This window comes from Anabrus simplex, chromosome 7, assembly GCF_040414725.1.
Source record: "Anabrus simplex isolate iqAnaSimp1 chromosome 7, ASM4041472v1, whole genome shotgun sequence".
NCBI lineage: Eukaryota > Metazoa > Arthropoda > Insecta > Orthoptera > Tettigoniidae > Anabrus > Anabrus simplex.
Window position 1 is genome coordinate 202,150,512 of NC_090271.1, and position 21,723 is coordinate 202,172,234.

Below are 21,723 nucleotides of genomic sequence, written 5' to 3' on the forward strand. Positions count from 1 at the left end.
TGGAACGCCTGATCATCCTTGGCTCAGTCATTCTTGTTTTCGAGAGTTTTACTCGTCTTAATCAAATCACCGTCTATGTGAAAATGGAACATTTGATCACCTTAGCAGAATGCCCATTCACTCCTGCTTTGTAGGGTTGTATGTCATACTTATTACACCCTTGTCCGAAAGCCTATTCAACGTCAAAGAGCCTAATGTGATTCTCTTATGTGTCGACTGTCCTTGTGAGTAACAACAAATGCACCCGTCTACAAACCATAATATTGGTTTTTGAGATACTACTACTACTACTACTACTACTACTACTACTACTACTACTACTACTACTACTACTACTACTACTACTACTACTACTACTACTACTACTACTACTACTACTACTACTACTACTACTACTACTACTACTACTACTACTACTACTACTACTACTACTACTACTACTACTACTACTACTACTACTACTACTACTACTACTACTACTACTACTACTACTACTACTACTACTACTACTACTACTACTACTACTACTACTACTACTACTACTACTACTACTACTACTACTACTACTACTACTACTACTACTACTACTACTACTACTACTACTACTACTACTACTACTACTACTACTACTACTACTACTACTACAGTTCCAGAATGGTCGTGAAGAGGGCAGGGGTTTTTAGTTGGTGAAAATCCAACTCCCACACAGAGTGGTGTCTTTAAAAGATTTTCCCCTGCCATAACAAAAAAAACTACTACTACTACTACTACTACTACTAAATTGTTTTCAATCCTCCCCTGAAGGGGGGAGGCGGGCCTCCTAGACGGTGACGCCGTTTCTCAGACCAGGAGATTTGTTACAGTGAAGGAGATGTTAGGATTAGGTGAGGGGGTTGGAGGCCGTGGCCTATAATGGAACTGTCCCGGCATTCGCCTTAGTGCAAGAGAATGGAAAACCACATAACGAATGGTTGTATTTTCTGCTCCATCGATTTAGATAAATACAGTATTCATTTTATAGAAGCTATACGTTCGTGCTACCTTCAAGAAAACCAATTCTCTTTGTGTAGAGACCAATAGATTTTTGAAAAGGAGGTAAATCAGCAAAGAAAGCTGGTGAGTACATCTCGCATTCTTATCCGTCTACGTAGAATTTTGGTTTCGCTTACAGGAGTAAACTACAGTGACGCGAGCTGTTGGTGAGAACGAAACGTCAGAACTGACACTCAAGTCACCCTGATCACGTCAACTCGAACGACACGCTTTGGTAGCTGAGGCCATACGATATTATTAATCACTAAAGAGCCTGAATCACTTGAAAGCAAGACTGAAATAGGATCTCTTGTAAATAATAAACAAAATGTCTGGCTCCATAGCTGAGTAATCAGCGTCCTGGATTTCGGTCCGCAGGGCCCCGGTGTTCCATTCCTGGTAGGGTAGAGGAATTTAAATCTGAAACGGTTAATTCCCTTAGCTCGGGTACCGGGTACTTTTGTTGTTCTCTTTGTCCTGAAACTCACACACTGTACTAAACACTATTCTCCACCGCACAAACACGCAATTTTCCAAACACGTCAGATGCATTGAATTGCGAATTTGGAAAATATGTCCTTGAAACATCCTTATTATTTGGCTGTCGAATGGTTGAAAGTTAGGTGTACGGAAAAGTACATGTTGATCGTAATGACGGCCCACTGGCTAATGCACGGGTAACTCAAGCTCGTGTTCGATAAATAAGAGGGAAGCAAATAAATAACTCGCTGGAACGGGCAGTTTCACTTGAGGCGATGGAAAAGAGACGAAATTAAATGCGTGAAGCGAATGAAATGGAGCGAGCGGGTAGCAAGTCCAATCATCTCCTTTCCAGAAAATTGAGTTTTTATCTTTTATAAACATGTAATATGATACAGGCTGGTAGAGGTATACACATGTTATATTCATTTAAGAGCAATACACTCTAATCAACGGAGTTATTGAATTCTGCTAGGGAAGTTGATTTATCTGGTGATTTAATTATAGATTAGCACACAATGATCGCTCTTTGCTTTGGATTAGATTCTAATAAAGTCGAAATACATTCATTTGTATGAAATTGTTCTGAAGGAGGACATCCATGAGGAAATCCATAAGTTCGCTTCATTAAAGAAGGGTCAAGGAACGTATCTCCTTTTAGATTGTAGATGACTATCTTCCTTGAACGAAATGTTATAGGCTAGTATGGACGCAAATAATATAGAAAACCCATTGTGTCTGGGAGAGACAGACGAAGAATAAACCCATGACATACCCTGCCTGTCGTAAGAGGCTACTAGAAGGGGCGACCAAGGGATGATGGTTTGTGATTAGTACCATTGCGTGAGGAACACCATGGGTCGACGTTACTTGCGATTAGTAGTAGCACTATATGAGAAACACCATGGGTATACGTTGCCCGTGATTGGTACCACTATTTGAATAACACCATGGGACTGCGTTGCCTGAGAGTTGTACCATTAAGTGCGAAACACCATGGATCTGTTTTGCCTGTGGGTAGTATCATAATGTGTGATACACCCTGGGTCTACATTGACTATGATTAGTACCACTATGTGAGCAACACCATGAGTATACGTGGCCTGTGATTAGTTCCACTATATGAGGAACACCATGGGTCTGTGTTACCTGTGAGTGGCGCCATTGTGTGTGACATACCATAGGTCTCCTGGCTGCTGTCATTTCTTGATGGATACCAGTAGCGGCTATTGGGGAGGTGTGAGGGGGGCAGAAGCTCTACATTTTGTGGAGTGTACATTACATTTTTATTCCATTTTATCCGGCTGAAACTAGGAATTATATGAATTATTAAAACAAGCAATTTTACAAGCCTTGTCTTATCTGCTAATTATTCCCTTTATTTTCTTTAACATTTTCAGTCTCACGCCCGAGTTAACTCGGACATCCGAGTGTCTTCCGCTGTCCCAACCACGAGTTAACTCGTATTTCAAATGCCCCGCCCTCTCCCGGTGCCGAATTTAGTCGTATGCTCCAATTCTGTCACTGAACGTGAGATGGCATCATCTGACAATGCTCAGAGAAGAACACAGCTATCTCGATACATCGCAAGCGCCGTATATTTAGTCTCAACCTTTACATTATTCTTTGACAGCTGTCTTGAGTCACCCAACATGGCTGCATCCACAAGCACTAGTAAACAAAGTGTGACGGAAAGTGATATTTTAGATGTTTTAGGTAATGTTGACGAGTCTGACTATCACGAGGATAATGAAGATTATATATTAGTGAATGATTCTGTGGAAAAGTGATAGCAGGAGTGATTTATCTGAAGGTGGGGAGGAGGAGAAATTAGAAATCGAATCTGATTACATGGTGCGGAAAAGACCGAGGTTAGTGCCACCACATACAGTTTCTCGTAGAACCTGGGTAAATGACGCTAATTTTACACCAATAAAACATGATTTTGACCCAACCCAGTCTGGCATTAGGGAAGAACGTAACCTCAACGAACATTCTACCGAATACGAAATATTCATTACGTTATTCACAAAGGACAAATAAGAGAAGCCATAAGAGGAAGGAAACTAGATATGAATGTGTCAAGTGTAGTGCTTCACGTTGTGTACACCCCTGCATGGAAATTTACCACATAGTAGTGAGTTTCGATGAAAATATGAAGGGATAATGTTTTAATTTCATTTTTGGTCACAAAACTTTGTAAATAGCTGTAAATATAAAATAAATATTAGCTTATTTCAACTAGTGTGAAATTAACCAAAATAACCCGAGATGGGATATGTATAAGCAGGAAAGATTCTTGGGAATGAAAAGGTTAATTGAATTTGATTATTTTCTTTAATTATTAACCGACCGATTAGTGTAAATACGACCAAAATGTTGTTCGTCGCGGCTAACAGATTTGTATAGCGCCACAGCAAGCAGTGGATACTTCGCATGTACTGTGAAGGAGTGTAGCAGGATTATATATCTTTTGCCAAGCTCATGGACACTGGGGCATGATTCACCCGCTTGCCACGCTCATTCGTCAGCCTAGCAATCTTTTTAATGTCTGTTAGTTTCTTAGTGTGGATCAATTGGTAAAAGATGGTTAATTGTATAATCACACCGTACTTCTATTTAATTTTAATGACTGTATAATGTTGTTTCTTTGGTGAAAGTTTTATCGTAGAGAATTGAATCAAAATGTATATTGTGCCGTATCCTGTCACAAAGTCGGCTAAGCTCACGGTAAAAGCGCGCGGTACGTCCGGAATTGACAACAAAAACAACAACAATCTAATTACTAACTTATACTATGAAGTATATGGACAGGAAATACGGACACATATGTAGTGAATGAGAACTCAGGTATACGGGTAAGATGGATTTATTATCTAAAAACATAAATTTAGCTCATACTAATCAAAATAGAGAAATGAAAACAACGTAAAATCGACCTCAAATCTGTCAGGAAAGTGATACGCACATAGATATTATTTACATATTAGCAAAACGTACACAAGGAAAAGAGGGGGACGGCCAGAAAATTATGATTACAAACATCTACATGGAAATTGGAACGCGTCACATAAGTTTCAGATGGTGTGACTGCTTCGTTAAATCCTTAAGTCCGTCGCCCGTAGGCTCGATCTAAAATCGTCCATTAGATGCATCGGTAATAATCGATACACTAGTAAATGGTGTGGCTAACATATATACACTGCAAAATACTCGGACACAAAGAAATAAAACACTTGTTCAGGGCTTGTCCCTAATCAACCCTTCCAAAATAACACTGACTCTAATAATATGGGTCCATACCCATTAGCAAATGAATCAGGACAGAACCTGCTTCCCTTAAATTAGCCGGCGAGCTAATATATCCCATTACACAACACAAGACAACGTCACAAAACAAACAGAAAAACACAAGACAATAATAAACAACACAAGGTGCACACACAGAATCACCTGCAAATAAAACACATACAAATATGCACTTAAGTTAATAGAGTCACCGGGATTCGATTCCGACTTATTCAGGCTCCGATGATTTATGTATTAACAAGACACAACATCGCAGTCTCTTTCTACATGGCCTGGGCGATCAGCTGTAGAACAACAAACATTTAAATAACTGGGGCAGGAATGCAGGAGTTCGTGGAAATAAGGGGCTCGCTCGTAAAAATACTTTCACTCATAGAGGGCTCACAGCATAACAGCTGACAAGGGCTACATACCTGGGAGCTTAACAACGTTCGGGACCACGCCTACACTTTATCTTTGCAGCAAGGCACGAATTCTCTCTGACAACATTTTACGCACAGCCAATGTATTCTCGAGCATAATCATAGGCTAGCTCATTAACACATACAAATCAGAGCTCCCAGTAAACATTACGGCCTTCTCGCCTATCTCGCATTAATTCAGCCCCATCAACATCTCACGGCATTTCCAGCCCCTCACATAATATATCCTCGGTTCGATACTCTAACGTTCTTGAACTCGCCTGCCCCGAATATTAAAGATCCTGATCTATTTTCAACGGTAAATACAACTCTATCGCACAACTCGTTACAGCTGAAAAAATCATGCTTCATGCCTAGGAATACATCCTGATCTACTGCTGTCTCTAATAGATTCTGTAAATCACGCAACACTGACGGCGTGCAACCTATTTAATATTGTAAAATTTCTACCCAACATCTCTTTCAAAAATAACTCACAAATGAATAGAACACACTAGGTAAAACAAAAGGAACACACCTATAACTAACCTATCTTACGTTTGTTCCTATCTGATTAAAATATATACACTTATCTTGGCCTTAAACATGCATTGCAACCCTGAACGTATTTACTCTTACAAGAACTGAATAAAACAAGTGCCACACTGGCTTACATTTAATCAATAATCAATTTACTTGAAAATCCCCATTACTAGTATTTGACTAACACACACTGCATGCTTAATAAAACTTAGGAACTTAACTTTGCAGTTATCTCTCCACCAGCGACGAATCACATGATCGCTATGTCATGGTCGCCCAGCCCATCACAACTGAAAACATCACGGGATGAATGGTCATCCTCTCGAATCCTGGTGACGCCATGGCTGTCGTCTGCTTTATGCTGGAATCGTCTTCAATGGTGTTACATTTCAGTACATCTGCTTCACCGCTTGGCGTGATCGCACACAAGATTTCTCCCTTAGCGATAGACTGACATTTACAACAACCTCTGCACAAATAATTAGTCCCGATTTATGCGTCAGTAATGTATGGGAACTAGCCCGGTCGAAATCAGTCTTTTTCAGCGGTAATATCTGTACGGAGCGTACACGTTACCATCGCCATCCGCGAGCGCGTTTTAAATGTTTTATGCTAGTTGATAGCGTTATTAACTCTTGTGAGTTTACTCGCAGTTATTGAGTACCAGACTTACGAAACTCACAATTAAATGTATCTAGCAATATCTTAAATTTCGCCAGACCGCACTTGGCGTTTCATTACGCTTAATGAAGTCATGTTAGAAATAAGTATTTCCGAATACTGAGAGTTACAAAGCAATGATACTTAACAAGTTTCTGTAACCCGCACACAGTACGTGCAGCCGAATTCGAATAACAGAATGAGCTTCAATGAGTGAATGAGTAAACTGAGCTTCAATACGAGAATGATAAAACTGAGAATGAGAGCGCTTCACCCTCCAGGCAAACTTAAATAGCCTTTCCAGTGATGCTGCTGTCGAGGTGAATCCCCGGCTAACATTGGCTCTGGCTTCGTAACAGCCGAGTGAGTGTCAACGGCCTCGCCTTTAAATGCGCATTTCTTTCAATAGAGCACAAGTAATCATTATTACCGATTCCTGGTACATATATGATAATTCTATTCTTGATTTCCTATCAAGCCAGACCTGTGGAATCTAGCTCAGTGGTGGATATATTGGCTTAAATTCAGATCATTCCAGCCCTGGGCCAACGGCCGTAGCCGTGTTGAAACACCGGATCCCGTGAGATCTCCGAAGTTAAGCAACATTGGGCGTGGTTAGGAGTTGGATGGGTTGCCACGCGGAAAGAAACTGGCCACCCTACCGCACGTAAACTCCGGCTCAGGAACACCTCTGCGGAGGTTCGGACCTGCCTTCGGGCAGAATAACCCTTACCTTACCAACCCTGGAAAAGCGAGGTTTGTCAACCTGATACAACTGTTATGTGGATCCCCACGTTCAAATTACCTACCCTCCAGCTTGTAGCGTTGGACTTGATGCTGTAGTAGGGTCTACATGACTGAATTCACGGCTAACAGCTCAATTCGAACTTGAAGAGTTCGTTCCTACCGGATCGATACGGGGTTCACATAGCCTATGGCACGGCCCTCCAGAGTTCCTGCCTTCATTCCCTGCGACTCAATGATGCTTTAAATAAAATTATACCACACTGTTCTGATTAATGAATTGAGGCATATCGTGATATGGCTCAATTTCCCCTTCCCCTGCTATATCCCACAAATCCGGGCACGTTTTGTTGTCTATTGTTTTGCCCCCACCCAACCATTTCTAATTCCCAATCACCGCTGCTGATGGATACAGTACTTTTACATCCATCTCATGGCGCATGACGCAGCGAAGTGTAGCTTCCACCCAGGTCCCAATCTCATCCATGGCTGTGACAATATGGAAGTTGCTGGGGTGTGGGTAGTGCTGAGTAATGACATTCGGAGCACAACAATTGCGTCTGAGTGTTATGAAAGGTGTTGCTCATAAGGTTAGTCGTGCTGCAATAGCATTTTCTGGCCCAGTAAGGAAAGCAGTGGCAAACTACCTCACTTCTCATCTTGCCTAGTATGCTTCATTTTGGTGCTGCCATTGGTTTTTGTGGTTTTCCTATAACTGCATAGCTCTTGATGGTGTTATTTGAGGATCCAACCAGCCTCTGGGCTTGATGACCTAACAAACAGACCATGGGTCTACGTTACCTGTGATTAGTACCACCACGTGAGGAACACCATGAGTCTACGTTACTTGTGATTAGTACCATTATAAGAGAAACACTATAGTGTTCTGCTTTACCAGTGATTAGTACTATTATGAGGTGCCGGTGGCTTGGATTTTGGACCCCTTTGGACAACAAGCATCATCTCAGAAAATAAGGCATTGTGAATTGAATCCAGTGATATTTTTCATCATCATCCGTTTTAGACTGTAGTCAGTGGATTCATTTTGACGTTTGTTTTTACAGGTTGCTTAACGTTGCACCAACACAGATAGGTCTTATGGCGACGATGGGACAGGAAAGGGCTAGGAGTGGGAAGTAAATGGCCGTGGCATTGGTTAAGGTACAGCCTCGTGTGAAAATGGGAAACGACGAAAAACCATCTTCGGGACTGTCGGCTGTGGGATTCGAACCCACTATCTCCCGAATACTGGATACTGGCCGCACTTAAGCGACTACAGTTCTCGAGCTTAATAATAATAATAATAAATAATAATAATAATAATAATAATAATAATAATAATAATAATAATAATAATAATAATAATAATAATAATAATAATCACCGTTTGACTCTGTAAGCAGTCTTACGTTCCTCATTCAAGTGAGATTCAATCGACTTCCTTGGCCACGGACTCAGCAGTTCTAGGAGGGGCTGCTGAAACGCCTAGCATTAATCGATTACGGTAACGAAATAGGAGAATATGTTCAGGGTGCAGATGCGCTTATGAGGCTACAACTCACTCGAAGGGGCTGGTATAATTAAGGTAACGTCCAACGTGACCTTTTGGTGCAGTAGAGGCGTATCTAATGTTATCCATAGGAGTCTTACACAGAAGTGAACTGCAGTTAAAGCTTACCTCACATTCATAGCAAGACTTGGTAGTACAAAAGGGTCACGATAATTCGACTTGGATAGAACTAGGGCTACGTCGAATTATCGAAAACTCTTACTATATAGGAGGGGAGAGAAAATATAAAAATAGCATAATAAACGTACAATTTGACTGATACTTATTTTACTTTTAAGAAAGCAAGGGGGTTATTCGCGAAGTGATAAGAAAGATAACAAAGTCAAGATCTGCATTCCGATTGTCTACCATTTTTAACTAAAACCGTATGCTGCTAGGACAGCAATTTATCATCCAGGCCTGCATCTGATGACATTTGAGCAGCTGTAACACTCATACATAACGTAAATTAAGCATACGTGTGAATAGTGGGTGTGTTACGACAGGCCATTCGAACTCAACGTTCGAGAGCTAGGGAGCTCTGTCGCTGCCCTGTGTCTGCCCTGGGCGGATCCCTTTACATCTCTCGGATACTGTGGTGATGAAAGAACACGCACGCTATGTTTCTGACCTCGCCATTTAGCCGTCTTTTAAGATGGAACTTCCGTTGTTCGAAAAACAATTACAGGGGAAAAATTATGAAGAATTATCATATTTAACCATGAACTTTGTGACTATTACTCACTTATTTAAAATTATGAAACTGAATTAAAATGAAATATAATATTAAAATATTCATGAAATAAAATGCTCAATCGTCGGACTATGTACTCACACTTATTACTTACCAGATTACTTACACATACAATTGTTGATGGGCGCCAGTTACAAATATATGTAGCGATAATAGAATGAGAGTCTTGAATATCTCTACGGTGTGAGGTAATAAGCTTACTTTGACAGCATAACTTATAGGTTCTGAGAAAAGGAGATTGGCGTTCGGTTTCCCCATTAAAATGTGAGGTTATCTAATCTATTTATTGAAACGAAACAATTAATTTATTTGATAATAAACAAAATATATTCTTTAGATACTGATTTTAACGAGTGAGAATTTCTGCGATAATTCAAGAGATAAAATAAAACTCTGATATTATACCAGAAGGAAACTGTAGACATTAAATTTGAAATCCTCTTGACCGGACATTTAAAAGTTGTACAAGAAATGTATCCCTCACTTGTTCACTTAATTGTATCTTGAACACTTTTAGTGTTATTACGACGTATTAATTTATTTATTTATTAATGCCTTTTTCAGTGGCGAAGTTAGGGCTCGAGGCCCTCTCTTCCACTTAACCACATACTAATCAAAATCATAAATAAAATACTGAGATATTTAAAATAGTTAAAACCAAACAAAAATTAATAGAATTGAGAACAAATTTAAATACATTACTAAGTTAATAATAAAACTAATTAATAGTAAAAACTCTTAATAATGACTAATCCTCAGGCGCGCACACATTCATACTTCAGCCATTCAGTCAGCTGTCCTCAGCAGGTAGTCTCGGCAGGTAACCTTAAATCTTTGTAAAGAGCTAGTTTCTCTGACCTGAGCTGGCAGGGAATTCCATAATCTGGCGCCGGTCACTACAAAATATCTATTAATTTTATTTGTGCGGTGCACTGGAATAGAAAGTGAGGATCTGGAACGTGTATTCAAGTTGTGAAATGATGATAAAAAGGTGAATTTAAAATGCAGTGGCTGACTTTCAGCTAGTACTCTAAACACCATCGTTAAAATGTGTAGCTGCCGACGTTTATCTGGCTTCAGCCATGAGAGAGCCTTATAGTATGGGGTAATATGAACATCGTACCCGATATTGTAAACAAATCGCAGGCAGGAATTCAGTGCTCGTTGAAGTTTAAGTGTTTATTCTCTTGTCATATCAACTAGAACAACGTCACAATAATCAAGAATAGGGAGAACCAGTGTCTGTATTAGTTTGGCCTTAAGCTCAAATGGAAATACATCCCTTTGCCGTTTAAGAGGGTGAAGCGCTCCAAAAAACATTTTACAGATGGTTTTCGTGTGATCAGACCAATCAAGTGTTTCATTTATAATTACGCCGAGATTTGTAACCTTTTTACTATAGCGAATAATGTTACCATTCAGTAGGATAGGCGGGATTGCAATATTGTTTGAGCAGTTCAGTAATTTTCGTGTTCCAATTATGATTACCTGAGATTTTGTGGAGTATAGTATAAGAGAATTTCGTTGTGCATATATACTGAGTCGTCGGAGGTCATTGTTAATATCTTGTATTGTTTCATCTAAGTCTGAAGTCTTGCAGTGTCGATAAATCTGAAGATCGTCAGCATAGAGGTGGTGTGTGTTATTTCCTGTCACAGAAGGTATGTCACTGATATAAATACAGAAAAGTAAGGGCCATAGAATACTGCCCAGTGGGGCACCACTAAGTTTCATTTTCCATTTAGAGACCTTGTCGTTTACTGTTACACGCTGTTGACGGTTACTCAAATAAGAACTAAAAAACTTAAGCGCAGCCAGGTCAAAATTTAGCAGTTCCATTTTCTTTACCATAGTCTGAATGTCTATAGTGTCAAAGGCGCTACTGAAGTCATGAAGGATAAGTATAGTAAGCATTCGTTTGTTCATAACATTTCTAATGTCTTCAGTAACCTTCAAAAGTGCTGTCGCGGTACTATGCCCCTTCTTAAATCCAGACTGCAAAGGGCCCAAAAGAGCATTTTTATTTAGGTACTCCAGAACCTGCTCGTATACAAAACGTTCAAAGGCTTTAGAAAGCGCAGAGAGTATGGACACCGGACGATAGTCAGAGGGTGATTGTGGGTCTAAACTCTTAGGTACCGGTATAATATTGGCTGTTTTCCAGACAGTTGGGAAAGTTCCGTTTAGTAAACGACAGTTCAGTACGTGCGTCAGTATAGGCAGGACAGCACCCATAATGTCATGTATAAAACCAATGGGAATATCATCACGTATTCCTTTGAGTTGGTATCAGCTGCAGGTATCTGAAGCCTGATTTGGTGATGTATCCTTTTAGTTTCACAAACGAGATATAGGATGGCTTGAAACTATATTCACACTTCACAATAAAATTTGCAAGTAATTCACATATAACTGTTAGTCTGCATTACGACGAGTCAGTATTCGGCTGTCACCGAACTGACACAAGAACTCGACCGAACAGATGCACGAAACACACTCCTAACATATAATCCATTTGGTCACTGGCGATCACGTATCCATATCACTGTTCCCAATTCGTCTCCTTCCAATTGACTCCAACTGACTTCATGGCAAGTCTCTCCATTCATCTCCTTCCAACCAACTGCTTCCAACCATGTGAACTATCCAAGTGACTATCGCTATAGGATACAGCCCACATATATATAGGCATAAGTTGTCACCCACACGTCATCTCTCAAAATAACTATGATGTCACTCCCACCCGGCTACAAATGTTACGTATTGTGATGAAATAGCCTAAGGCACACTAGGAGTTCCCTAAATATGATTTCATCGCTAAATGCATACAATGACAGAGCGATGACTCGACAGTTACTGTAGCAGTATTACACCATATGTTGCAATGTCAAAAGGTTTCACAAAACATATTCATATATGATATAAGGCAGTTAGTCTCACTCTGCATGTTTTTAATGCTAACACATACGCATATATACACAATAAATTAAATACAAGAAAGCAAGCGATAATTAATACATAGCGAAATCAGATTATAGAATTGAATCAAACAATAATGATAGTTACAATAATAGTAATAATAATAATACAGATATAATAATAATACAACTAACGATAATAGTAGTAATAATACAGATGAATGCTTGTAACGGGATATGAACCGTTACAACTTGTCCAGCTGAATCACTCGTAATTACCGCTTCACAGTTCAATAACGGTTTAGAAATTAAACATATACATTTTCTATACATTTTGAAGAGGTTGCAGTCCAAGGACAACGGATAAGGATTTAATGTGACGCAATTCTGAAATATGAGTATTACAATATTTCAGGAGGCCTCCTTGCGTTTTATAACAACTTGAAATAAGGATTTCCGCGGACTGGCATGCTGGTAAGTTGAAATATTTGGCTCTACATATATTTGAGGACACATAATTACTGTCAGTCATGAACCTGAATAAATGTAAAACTAGGGTATGTTTGTCCGAAGTTGCGTCTGAAGCAGGGTTACGCATTTTGCTCCTCAAAAATGTTTCCTGATATCACTAAGTTGGTGAAATCAAAGAAATGTCTCGTGTCATCCTAAATGCAAATAAATAAATAAATAAATAAATAAAGAAAGAAAGAAAGAAAGAAAGAAAGAAAGAAAGAAAGAAAGAAAGAAAGAAAGAAAGAAAGAAAGAAAGAAAGAAAGAAAGAAAGAAAGAAAGAAATAAATAAATAAATAAATAAATAAATAAAGAAATAAAGAAATAAATAAATAAATAAATAAATAAATAAATAAATAAATAAATAAAGAAAGAAAGAAAGTTAGGTAAAACTTTAGTAAGCAGTCTGGCCTATGATGACGACTTGGTCTTAATGGCAAACTGTGCCGAAGGCCTGCAGTCTAACATCTTGAAACTTGAAAATAGGTGCGATAGTATGGTAAGAAGATTGGCCTTTCTAAGATTATATTGATGTCGGTAACTAAGAAATCCAAGAGAACTGAATGTCTTATTCGGGATAAAAAGCTTGAACAGGTAAATAATTTCATTGAATGAATGCTCTCAACCTACAGCTATGGAACTATTAATTCCTGCATTACCTGATTTTATTCTACTGCATTTTAAACAGCATAACAGCATTATAATATGGTAATATTAGGAATTTGTATACGAGGAGTACCTTGTGCATTTCCAGGAGACTGATGCGAGTTGATATTTTAAGAATTTAAAGGCTAGTGGTGGTGTTAACGGTCTAGTAAATGTCACAGGCAGTGAGTGGGCTTGACATGATGCAAATGAGAGATTCAGGGAGAGTCGGTGTGTGAGCACATTCACTCAATAACAGACGTAATGCTCTGGTGGACAGTGAAGGAGATGGAGTGGAATAAAGTTGGTGGTCCTTGAATGGCTTGCCTGGTATTATGGGTGGCAGTGTTGTTGTGTAGCACTCATTTTGACTCCTTGTTCTCTCGTTCTGCTAAGCCCCTCATTTTGTTCTATTCACTGGTTGTGTCGCACCTCCTTCTGTCTCTACTTGTACAGCTGTAATGTCTCGGAAAACTTTCAAAGCAAGTCTATCATTCCATTTGTGTAAAATCTTTCATATAAACCTACGCTATAACTAGGACTCAAGATCAATGTGTTCTGTGGGTGGGAAGTTGAGAGAAGTTCTTCTGCAACAGAATGATTCTAGACCGTTTTTATTTATTCAGACTAAATGGCGTTGTCAAGCTCACATAAATTAAATATAATAGAATGTAAAGGTGTTAATTAGCGGTTCAATTCCGGGTCAGCGGATCAGGAGACTTCATATGACTACCCTGATTGTGATTTTCAATGCTCATTTAAGACAAATGTTAGGATAGTACCTTATGCTAGTTAAGAGATAACTATCCTAATTTAAAACTCCGCTTGATACGTAGATTTATTGTGTTCCTTCCAGTTGTGAGGAAAGTGTTTCTATGGACTAGTTGTTGAGTGTTGGCTTGCTTCTACTCGCACGGTTAAGGTTCGTTACCCAGTCGATCTCCCGAGTTGGAATTTTCACCTGTAAGATCGCGTGGTATCAGGAAGAAAAAGTGCAAACGAGCCAGGGTAGTTCCAGTGACCCCAGAAATAAGTAAAATAAGATGAAGGGAGCTTTTATTTTCAACCTGAGATTTTCGCTGCCCATTCGAAACAAATGGTACATTTTCCAAGTTAAGGGACATCTAGCTTAATCCTAGGTCCTGGCTGATGCGTTGATGTGTGGTATGGTTTCAAATTATTCAATAAGGTGCCTTTATGGAACGAGAAATTCGAAGTGAAATTGCTTCTTCATTATGGATGAGCAAGAAAAGGAAATTTATAATGAAACAACAAGACATAATAACGAATTGTTCACACAAGTTTAAACTAAACGAAATCAAACCTTAACCTAGTTCATCTGCACTCTAAATGTTTTCCATTAGTTCATTGATTGATTGATTGATTGATTTATGCCATGTAACCTTCGGGGAGGCCTTGTGCAGGTCATTCATGTTCATTCCCATGGGTGACCTGCGCGTCTATGCATGTATGTATGTATGAATAATAATAATAATAATAATAATAATAATAATAATAATAATAATAATAATAATAATAATAATGGCGTGTAGCCTCCGAAGAGGCCTGGTACAGGTCCTACGAGTTGACTCCCTATAGGCGACTTGCGCGTCTGCGAGTATGAGACCCTATTTACGAGGGGCGTACTATATTGTCTTACACTTTTTTTGTACATCCGGGTATGGTTCACATTTCACTTTTGAAGGTGGTGACGTGTAACTAGTGTCTTGGTTCCATCGTTTGGTACCAGCACACGCATAGGGGTCAACGAATGCACTGATCATAGCCATTTCATAACAACACTGTCAGCGTAGGAGCAGACAACATGGAAAGCAACCGTCAAGGACAGCTTTATACGACTTGGTTCCGATGAAAAGAAGACGTGACCACTGCAGAAATTCATCGGCGCTTGGTGGCAGTCTGTGGAGAACATGCGCCGTCACGGAAAACAGTTTACAACTGGGAGGAAGGTTGGAAAACAGGGCGCACATCAGTGGACAAGGGAACCAGTTCTGGAAGGAATGTGACAGTGTCAGCACCAGCGAACATTGGCCGGGTTGAACGGGCCATCCAAGGAAACAAATGCTTCACATTTACGGAAATGGAGGCAGCCACGGGAATTAGCCGAAACACCCTGCAGCGGATCGTGCACGGCCACTTATAGTTGGGGAAGGTGTCATCCACGTGGGTGCCTAGACTCTTGTCTGCAGAGGAAAAGCAGAGGCGTGTGGACGTGTGTAGAGAACTTTTGCAACGCCATGATCAAGGTCCAGCCGATTTCATGCTAGGCTTGTAACTGGTGATGAGACATGGCTCCATTACCATGAGCCATAAACGAAACAACAATCGCTGCAAAGGAAGCATAGGGGCAGTCCACCGCCAAAGAAAGTGATTATCACCTGTCCGGGAACATGAAGAAACATCTGCGTGGTCGCCGTTTTGCGGATTTTGCAGAACTGGACACAGCTGTCAAGGCATGGGTACGCAGCATTCCGAAAGAATGATTTCAGGAAGGTGTGGAGAAACTGACACATCGACGACAAAAGTGCATGCAGTTACAAGGAGATTATGTTGAGAAGGTAGACCTAACAACTGATGTATAATGTACATCATTTAGGTAGAAAAATATAAAGTGTGAAACAATATAGTATGCCCTTCGTATCATGAAATGTAATGCCTAAGATGGCACACACCCAGTCCCCGAGTCATTGGAATTAACCAATAAAGGTTAAAATCCCCGACCCAGCCGGGAACCTAACCCGGGACCCCTGGGCCAAAGGCCAGCACACAAACTATTTAGCCATGGAGCTGGAAAAGTATGTGGTGATGATGCTGATAGTGATGTAGAGGGTGAAACTCTGTCGGTACATAGCCTACTCCTGTCAAATAATACCAAGGGGGCTGCTCGTCCGACGGGCGAATCACCGTCAGCAGCATCGTAAGTTCACCGGACAAAAGAATAGTCGCCCTAGTGCGCACGCACAGATGGATCGTTGAGCCTGTACAGATGGCGCAGTGAACGAGTCTCGTGCTCAACCGCACGCGCACTACCTCTGCGTGAGCAATAGGCAGTAGCGATCAGTGATACACTGATGTTTCAAGCGGACAGTGTACGTCAACAAGGGTAGGTGTAAGGATGTGACAGTGTGTCAAAAGGGAGCAATCGTGTTTGGCCGTGTCCATGGCCACACGGTGCGTGAAGTTGTTGGATTTGTTGATATTTCGCAGCGGACTGTTCAAGGTGTGTACAAGCAGTGGAGTACTTACTACACATGGCCACGAAATACGACATCAGAATTGTGGTCGGAAAAAGATCTTGACTGAGAGCAACCGGAGACGCGTTTCACTGCTTGTCAATCAAACTCGCTTCCAAAACCGACAGGAATTGCTGCAGTCAGTGAATGAAGGTCCATCTCAACCTGTTAGCGAGGGAACATTGCGGCGGGTACTGCATGCAATGAACATTTGGAGCCAATTACCTCGCAATAAGCCATTGCTCACACAGGCACATAAATCTGCGCGTGTTCAATGGGCTAGAAATCATCGAGCGTTGACTGTAGCTGACCGACGGAACGTAATGTGGTCTGACGAATCAGGTTTCTGCCTGCATTCCAATGATGCACATCGTCAAGTGCACCGAAGGCCAAATGAAGCATTTCATCCTGTATGTGTGCAAGGTCAGATTCAAGTCGGAGGTAGGTCTGTGATGTTTTGGGGGTGTTTTTCGTATCATGGATTAGGCCTGTTCACTGAAGTGATCACTAACATGAACCAGCATGTCTATTTAAACATTCTGGATAATCAGGCGTTGCCTTTCAGTCAACATCTGCACGATGAGTATGCTATCGATACCTCGATCTTTAAGATGACGACAGCAAAGTTCATCGGGCTGGACGCATATGTGACTGGTTTTATGAACACTCACCCACCCTATTATATCTCGATTGGCCCGCAAAATCCCCTGACTTGAACCGCATTGATAATCTTTGATACATGTTGGAACTGCTGGTAAAACGCCGACATCAGCATCCCCGAAATTTGGTGGGAATCGCACGATCAAATCCTCAGCGAGTGGCTTAACCCTTTCGCAGCCAGCGCGCCGATCTGTCGGCGCGACAGGTTATGGCGAGAAAGCTCACGGCACCGATACATCTGCTCTGTCCTATTTACGGATTTTGGTCATTTGCGTGGCTGTTAAATCGTAACAGTTGATCGTTACGGTACCTTAAAGCGTTGAATTTGCTTTAAGGTACCGTAACGATCAACTGTTACGAATTTGCGTTTTACTCAATAGATATATGCACCAGCCCTACAAAATATTTTTATTTTCGACAAATGAAATCTGCTGACCGTGAATGTTTATGTTGCGGTTATTTGAAGTTGTTATTGCGTGGATCTGTTTTGGTTGGCTTATGAATACAAGAAGTTGATCTTGCTGTGAGTTTTGTTTAGAGTTTATTTCGTTTCTTTGGTATATCGTGTGTTCGATATACTTCGTAAACTACAATTTTACTCCTTTTGATAACTCCGTTGTTGCACGTGCTTGCGTCATCTTTTTATCGTAATGGCTAGGCCATATTCAAGGCCGAATGAGGCCGATATCCTTGAATTTTCAGGTGATTTATACAGTAATAATGACCCTCTTTTGCCGAAAGTGATTCCCATTATGTGGGAAATGACAGTCGCAGCTGCTCACCATGCATCGGACCGCGAGGACCTGACATCGATGACCGTTACATGTACATTGAATAACTTTGTGCCGTGCTTCATGAGTGAATTGCAGCACACTCATCATATTGATATCAAATTATTCATAATTAAATGTTCTTTCTTTCACGTCTAAGAGAAAAGAAGGAAGACGCATTAATGTCTGATTTTTCTGTCATTGAAGACCATAATTTATTTTTTAAATTTATTTTCGAAATTTAATAAATTTTGGGCTTTACCAATAACAATACGTCCTAAGTATATTCATTTCTGAAATGCTCATAGTTTCCTGTATTAGTGTGATTTATTTTATTTTAATGTGTGTTAAACTGTTTACGTGTTGAATTTTTTGTAATTTGCTTCGGAAAACCACAAAAATTAGTTTGAGTGTCTTCGAGCAAACCCCTGCATATAGGCTGAGTGCCAAAGGATTAATCTGGATGCGACGTAACTGCACAACATTGTGAACTCTCTTCTTAACCGAGTACAGGCAGTTAGGTCCAGAAGCGGGGTTACAAGGTATTAAACGATGCTTCTCATTTCTCCAGGCGTGACTAAATTTTTATGCGGTGAGCTTATGCTCTCACTCACTATGAACACTGCGGGAGATTTGGAATACATCCCAGAGTTTGGGCGCAAAATCTATTGATCAGAAATTTTATGCCACCACCTCTCCGATCCTCCCAGCCAACATTCTGATGGATACATTTTTTAACCACCGGGACTCGAATTAGCTAATTACGGTGTCAGATCATAAACACGGAACGCCCTATGCTTACAATGTTAAATCATGCTTCACAAAGGTACATTTTCCTAAAAACCTATTATAGCTATCAATTTGAAAATTACACAACATGTACCTACATATCTTGGCTTGGTACTGAAATAACTGGTTTTTAGTAATATGAAAAACTTTCTGATTTTTGAATTATTATTTGGAAGTTACAAATTTTGGCAATCTTTTGCCCCTTTTGACTCTAATAAAATACTTAATATCTGACCTACAACAATAATCATTCTTTCAGCATGTGCACAACAACATTGGAAAGTAACCCTGAAAGTTTGAATCCTCTGTATCTCACACAACCTGAGAAAATGTTCCTTATGTATTTAAAAAAAAAAAACAATTACTTTCAGGAAATGGACTTTAAAGTCACAGCTTTAGTGCATGCCTGCTCCATAGCTTGGATTATCTTTATCCTCTTCCTTTTCATCTTCTAGGCTTCTCTTACTAGCTCTTCTGACTTGTCTGGCCTTCTGGTGCAAGTTTTTAACAGCCATTTCATCATATCTCAGTCTTTCCAAGTCGAGTTGCAGCATGGCATCACGGGTATGAGAGCCAATGCCCAGTCCCAGTCTTTACAGCACTTCGCATTTTGTGATTATTTTCATGGTTGAATGATGCCACATCATCATATACACCAAAATGAAGTATCCTTATTGACACAAACACAGCTTTTTGCAAACTGCCCCATATAATGCTGTTTACACATTCATCAGTATATTGTGTGCGACCATTTTCAAAAGGTTGATGTATGACAGATCCCTGAAAATAGATTGTATTTCCTCCATAATATCACATGGCAGACTGTGAAGATGACTGAAAGTTTCTCCTGAAATGAAATGAAATGTCGTATGGCTTTTAGTGCCGGGATATCCCAGGACGGGTTCGGCTCGCCAGATGCAGGTCTTTCTATTTGACTCCCGTAGGCGACCTGCCCGTCGTGATGAGGATGAAATGATGATGAAGACAACTCATACACCCAGCCCCCGTGCCGTTGGAATTAACCAATTAAGGTTAAAATCTCCGACCCGGACGGGAATCGAACCCAGGACCCTCTGAACCGAAGGCCAGTACGCTGACCGTTCAGCCAACGAGTCGGACAGTTTCTCCTGTCTCTACTCCTCTGTTGAACTTACAGCTGTCTTCTCCCCGTGGACACAGTCCATGCTGGAGTTTGTCATCAGTTGATGACATATCACAGAACATTACTAGTAGAAGGACTGGTCATTAAACGGTCAGCAACAAAGTTTTCTCCAACTCTGGCCTTCTTCTTCTTCAAATGAACACGCTTCCTGAACACTTTAGTATTAACACGAGGCATACTGGATGATCAAAATACAGTACGAACACCGAAGTAAACAGAAACACATGTCATGTAATCATATCAACCATAAACAAAGCAAGCAAATGACAGTCAACAACCAAATCCATGACAATGCTGCCAACAGTGAAATTCCACAGCAATATATTTCCCTCATCTACTTAAATCTATCACTCTATTGGCATATATATAAAAAATACTGCTTCCATCAGTCTAAACGTCAAATTACCTGCTACCGAGCTCGATAGCTGCAGTCGCTTAAGTGCGGCCAGTATCCAGTATTCGGGAGATAGTAGGTTCGAACCCCACTGTCGGCAGCCCTGAAAATGGTTTTCCGTGGTTTCCCATTTTCACACCAGGCAAATGCTGGGGCTGTACCTTAATTAAGGCCACGGCCGCTTCCTTCCCACTCCTAGCCCTTCCTTGTCCCATCGTCGCCATAAGACCTATCTGTGTCGGTGCGACGTAAAGCAACTACCAAAAAAACAAAAACAAAAAAAACCCTGCTTTGCGGGAGCCTGAAGCCTATGCATCATATAATAAAATAATTAATTAAAAATACTTCCAGCAGGAGGATTATCAACATTGATACACCTCTGGAAAGGGGAATGGTCACAGATACAAAATTCAAAATAATAAAATAAAAAAAGTTATTTTTCATTTTTTTCGTTCCATGTCCCCTTAACGATCAGTAGTAATGACCAAATTGACGAAAAGCGCTCTATTTTGACATACGATTGCCAGATACTTCATCTATCAGGGATCTGGGAGAACTGCAAAATGGGAGCCAACTGTAACTCTAATTAAGAAGGAAATGGTGCTGGAGTAGACATATGATAATAACACCAGAATGTATTACCAAGAAATATGTGTAGGTCTCTGAATACGGGTGGAGCTAAAGAGGGGATGTCATGGAGAAGGATAAAGTAGATGGTCGTTAACAGAGTAAGTTGTGGGAACTTCACTTCTACCTCCTGATGTGTTATCAAAAGACTGGACGTGTTAGTTGTGGCATGATGATATAATCAGCTCTCGATAATACAAGTTAACGGGAAGTTTTCCTGTACACCAACACATTCCTTTCCCCATTTGAGAGGAGTCAGTCTTCTAGTTGTTGACAGTCGCATTATCCTTCCTATGAATACGCCGATCTGAATATTAGTAACTGCTGCTGACGTACTTATCTCGTGAACAGTTCATGCTTTCAAGATTAAGCTTCATTTCTTATGTTCGTACTTTTAAACTCACACGAATTTCGTTCATCTCAAATGCTGCAGTCAACACAAGAGTTACAACCATGCCTTTTCTTTCATGTCTACTTTCTTTGAGTCTACAAATGATTCATTTAATTTTTCGTAAGGACAT

At 40.3% G+C, this 21,723-nt stretch overlaps 1 protein-coding gene across 3 annotated transcripts in view; it reads left to right on the top strand.

Moving 5' to 3' along the window:
• Positions 1–21,723, top strand: part of LOC136877470 (ubiquitin-conjugating enzyme E2Q-like protein 1) — a 1,121,162-nt gene that overhangs the window by 240,108 nt on the left and 859,331 nt on the right. The window lies entirely within an intron of this gene.